General features: G+C 34.3%; 1 pseudogene; it reads left to right on the top strand.

The window, feature by feature from the left end:
• The window catches only part of LOC124232191 (toll-like receptor 8), a 127,774-nt pseudogene extending 125,747 nt beyond the window's left edge, over nucleotides 1–2,027 (top strand).
• The last annotated feature ends 3,609 nt before the right edge of the window (nucleotides 2,028–5,636 follow it).

Here is a 5,636-nt window from a genome sequence, read left to right as displayed (position 1 = left end):
ATACTTTACATATCTTTTAACTATATAAGGATAGAATATCCACAATATATTAATATTTCCAAATACTTCTCTTAATTTTCATCTCTTCAGGCATTGCACTTAAGAGGTTATATATTCCAGGAACTTAGAAAAGAAAATTCCTGTTGAAAAATCTTTAATTTTTAATTTTCCACTTGGGCATTGACTTTATTAAACAAATTGATTTGCCCTTTTTAAGCATTTTCCCAGTCTTAAAATTAATAGTTATCAGAAAACAGAATACCATCCTGTGTAAATTATATCAAATTTTGCCAAATGATATCAAGCAAAATTATACAAATACCTCCTTTTTCTAAAGCTTTATTGTTGAATCATGCTCAGTTTGAGGATATTGAGTTTGAACTACATTTTAATTTTTGTCATAACACCAATTTTTTTCCATAAAGCTGCAATGTATAGCTTATGACAAAGCCTTAGTTTTAAGCTTAAATGTTATTTTCTTTATTGGATAAAAGGAACTTGAAGACTTTCATGATGTTACCTGCTTAAGTCTGTCTTCAAATGGAAATTATCCTGTTACATGAAAGTGAATTTTCAGCTTTCTCATATCAAATATTTGAATTAGACTTCAAAGATAATAATGCTTTCAATGAATTGCCTAACTTAGAAGGTCTACATCTCAGCTATAATGCACATTATTTCAGAATAGCAGGGATAACACATTGTTTAGGGCTTATTCAAAATAAAACGCAGGTAAAATTTTTAAACTTGTGACACAACAGCATTTATACTTTAACAGAGAATGATCTAAGAAGTGTGTCTCTGGAAGAATTAGTTTCTTCCAGAAAGAAACTGAGAGGTTTCTTCAAGGAAACCACCTTGACTTTTGAGAAATGCTAAAGATAATAGATACAGGCACATTTTTAAATTTCTCAGGAATATGACATTGCTTGATTTATATTTAATAATCTCCAGCATATCCATAATGAAACATTCCTTAAATTGCCCGACAGTCTCAGTGAACTATGTATAAATGATAGCAGGTTAAATTTCTTTGACTGGACAATACTCAGCAGTTTTCTCATCTCCACTTTCTTCACTTAAGTGGAAATAAGCTTTCATCTTTAACTAATGGCCTATACAAATTCACTCCTTCTCTTCAGACACTGATATTGAATCAGTGTTTCCCATTTGCTTTCTTGCTTCCTTTCCAGAGCCAGCAATCTGATACACCTTGATTTAATTCAACCTGCTAGAGATGATCAACAAATCCACATTTCAGACTAAGACCACCATCAATGTAGCCATTTTGGAACTCAGCGGAAATGCTTTGACTGTATTTGTGACACTGGAGAATCTTGGAGACGGATGGATGAAAATCAGAATGTCACAATTCCTAGATTGACAGACATTATTTGCATCAGTCCTGGAGATCAAAGAGGGAAGATTATTGTGAGTCTAGAGCTAACAACATGTGTTTCAGATGCCATTGCCATGATATTATGCTTTGTCACGTTCTTCATCACAGGGCAGTTATGTTGGCTGCCCAGGCTCACCATTGGTTTTACTAGTATGTTTGGTTAATCTATTATATGTGTTTACTAGGGTCAAAGTCTACAGTCTCTTTCTACATCCCAAAGTTTCTATGATACTTACATTTCTGATGACACCAAAGATGCCTCTGTCACAGACTGGGTGGTAAATGAGCTACACTTCTACGTAGAAGACAGTGAAGTAAAAACTGTGCTCCTCTGTTTAGAGCAGAGGGATTGGGACCTGGAATTGGCCATCATTGGAAATCTCATGAAGATCATAGGCCAAAGAAAGAAAACAATACTTTTTTTAACCAAGAAAAAAGCAAAAAACTAGAACTTTAAAACAGCTTTCTATTTGGCCTTGCAAAGGCTAATGAATGTGATTGTATTTATTTTGTTGGAGCCAATGTGGCAGCATTCTCAGTATTTGAGGCTGTGGCCAAGGATTTGTAGTGCTCCATCCTCAAGTGGCCAGGTTTGTTTGTGCAAAGTCTGAAACATGGTCTTAACTGAAAATAATTCACTGTAAAATTTGCATGTTAAGTGAGGGGATTATACAAGGGTATGTGTATCAAAAGTGGGGAACATTGAGGACATCTTACAAGCCTGCCTGTCATACCTTCTTTTCAATACCTAAGAATTTTTACATTGTAAATGAATGGTACTGATTTGTTAATTTGCTGTGGAAACATCACATATCCATGGCTATGTAGTTATAGCAGTGGTTGCATCAGTCCTTCTTTTAGAATTTTTATTACAAATACTGGCTTTAATATCTTGCCTCTAAAATGTAGATGCTATTTAAATGCTGAGGTGAGCAGAGTTGCTTTTCTGTGGGGATTTTTTTGCTGAGGAAGATTAGCCCTGAGTTAACATCTGCTGCCAATCTTCCTCTCCTTTTTTTTTGCTGAGAAAGATTAATTAGCCCAGAGCTAACATGTGTGCAAATTTTCCTTTTCTTTTTTTGTTTCTTGAGGAAGATTAGTCCTGAAATAACATCTGTGCCAATCCTTCTCTACTTTATATATTGGTCACTGCCACAGCATGGCTGACAAGTGGTATGGGTCTGCATGTGGGATCTGAACCTACCAACACAGGCCACTGAAGCAAAGCGCACCTAACTTAATCACTATGCCACAGGGCTGGCACCCTGAACAGAGTTTTTAAAATGTCTTCTGGTTCTTAACCATTTTCTTTTTTAAAGTAGAAAGCTCAGTTAGAAGACTTTAAAATATTGAGCAATTGCCATAACTATAAATCTTAAAATTAATGATTAAAAATGCTACATTTCACATCATTAGTATGTGATAAGTATACAGTACAGAAATACACGTGTAATACACAAGGAATTTCAATCTATACTGGATTTTTTTTTTACTTCTTTTTAAATTTTTGGTAGAAATTAAAAGGAAAGCAGTTTTCATGATATTTTTACATTAAGGTAATTTTTAATACAGGAATTAATTTTGTCTTTATACTCAGAGGACATAAATTTAAAATATTTTTGTTACTAATACTCTTTACATAATTTCCCAAATGAAACAATATTAGGGCTTCCTACTTCCCTTAGTTCTGCCACTGTTCATAGTATCGTTTATCTACTAAAATTCAGATATTGAGAAGGTACCTTATGAAATATTCCTGATAATAACTGGGCATTATCCAAGATAAAAAATAAGTAAATTTCCTTCAAAAGGAAATTTGTTTTAAAAAAACCCCTCCTATACATCATCCTTTCTTAAATATAGCCTCATAATTAATCCTGACAGATGGTTTCTCTATAAACACATGTTTCTGGAGTAAGCCCAGTGGCATAGTGGTTAAGTTTGTGCACTCTGCTACAAAGGCCTGGGATTCACAGGCTCAGATCCCAGGCAGGAACCTACTACTCATCAAGCCATGCTGTGGCAGCATCCTATATAGAAACTAAAGAAAGATTGGCACAGATGTTAGCTCAGGGACACTCTTCCTCAAAAGATTATGTATGTATATATATGTTTCTAAGGATGTGCTAGAGTGTTACTTAATATGGACAAAGTGACTATCAGTCCAAGTTTGCTTAGGAAAAATTTACTTTTGTCACATTTGACCCATTCTATCACCATGATAAGTTTATAGGAGGATATTTGTGGATGTGTTCTGAGGCATAGGGACAAATATCTAAAATCAGGATAATTCCATGAGAGGATATATTAAAAAGAAATAAGTGGTACAGTTAGAATTCATCTCTGTTGATACTACATTAATTTGTTGTCTAGTAGAAATTCATTCTTCTGTCCTCTGATGTAGATTTTTCAGTATCATTAGTAACTGAGAACCTCTTTTAAGCTCATGCTATTTAGCAGTGTTCTGTTTACAAGATTGAAAGTTAATGAAAATTACAGTTTTAATTTCTCCTTAGCAAACATCTCAACATAGTGAAGGAAAATAAATCAGTGGTTAATAAAAACATTTTCTTTGGAAACCCATTTATTCCGTATTGAAGACATTGGCATAAAAGATTAGAACTATAATTTGTCAAAGAGAAAGTCAGAATCAGCTTTCTATTATTATGTAAAAAGGAATTAGTACTAATACCTGCACAAAATTTTTTAAACAGTCAAATCATACTAAAGGATGTACAATGAAACTTGTACCCCTTTGCTTCTTAGAAGCAATCACTGTTAAAGATTCGTGTATATTCTTCTGTATTATAAGTGTAAAGTCTCAGCTGCTATAACAAAGAGACTCAAGAATAAATATCTGACTGGGCAGATCTTTGTTGTCTCATGCTTCTTTTTTCAGTCAATATTTCTCACAGCATATATTTTTCCTTTTCAATGGCTACATTGTCACCTTATATGAATGTACTATAATGTATTTCCCCAGTCCTCTATTGCTGAACAGTTGGTTTGCTTCCAATCTTCTGGTATTATAAATAAGTGCATAATACTTATGTCACTGTGCTCAGATGAAAGTACATTTTTAGAATAAGATTGCTTAGAACAGTGGTACTAAAAGTGTGGCCTACAGACTAATGCTAATCTCTGAGCTACATGTTACTGGTTTTTGAGAAGACAAATAAAGAAATGTGTTTTGTATCACTTTGACATGCGCATGACATCTATGTTTACAGATCTGTGACAGATTAGAAATTTTAAAAACCTAGTTTTTTTGCCACAGATCATTTGAGAAGTACTGATCTAGAAGTGGAATTATTGGGTCAAAGGGCTTATAAATTTTAAATATTTATAGATATGTCCCAATTGTCTGCAAAGTGATTTCTCAAATGTATACTCTCATCGAGAGTCTTTGCATAAAGAGTTGAAGAATTACAGAGTCAAAGAAGAGTTGTTGACTCTCCTTTCCCAAATATACTGTGCTCACAAAGTCTTGAGGAATCTTGATATTCTTTCTTGAGGAATTAGTAGAAGTGATCAATTTGGCATGAATTGGGCCCACCAATCAAGACATGCTAAAAACAGAGGAGTGATGTAAAAATCTACAGCCCTCTTGACAGTTTGGGGTCTGTTGGGAATGAGGAAGGAGGGTTAAAAAAGCATATTTAGCATATGTATTGCCTTTATGATACAAACTACACAATGTAAGATTTCATATAGTATTCTTGACTGATGGTGAGCCATGGAATGAAGGGTAAGAAACCTCATGGAGAAGCATTGGCTCACAATCACTGAGATGAGCTTTACTCAGCTTGATTTGATTAATTAACTGAGTAATGATGAGGACAGGGACTATTAACTGGTGGCAGGAGAGGAGAAGCCTGAGACAAGAAAGATCTGACATGTGGCCCAGTCAGATATTCAATTTCTGGCTTCATGTATTTGATTTTTACCTTTACCAGAAAAAGAAAGGATGCAGAATCTGATTCCATAAAGCTAAGAAATATACGTCCCAGATGCTGTTAGACATCTAACATTTCAAAATGCTAGAGTTTCTTTGCCGTGAAATTTACCTCAATATTATTACTTCCAACTGAACCAGGCACTTCTCACTGTCCTCACCAAAGGATTGATAAGTTTGAGGAAAGACAGAGAAAAGTTAAAGGAAAGGAGTCATATTGTTTATGGGTTGGAGTTTTATCATTAACCCAGGGGGTGAGAGCCATAAAGATCCTCCTCTGCA

Source organism: Equus quagga, unplaced genomic scaffold (genome assembly GCF_021613505.1).
Source record: "Equus quagga isolate Etosha38 unplaced genomic scaffold, UCLA_HA_Equagga_1.0 HiC_scaffold_32_RagTag, whole genome shotgun sequence".
NCBI lineage: Eukaryota > Metazoa > Chordata > Mammalia > Perissodactyla > Equidae > Equus > Equus quagga.
Note: the sequence above shows the minus strand (reverse complement) of the source record. Positions and strands in the feature narration are given on the sequence as shown.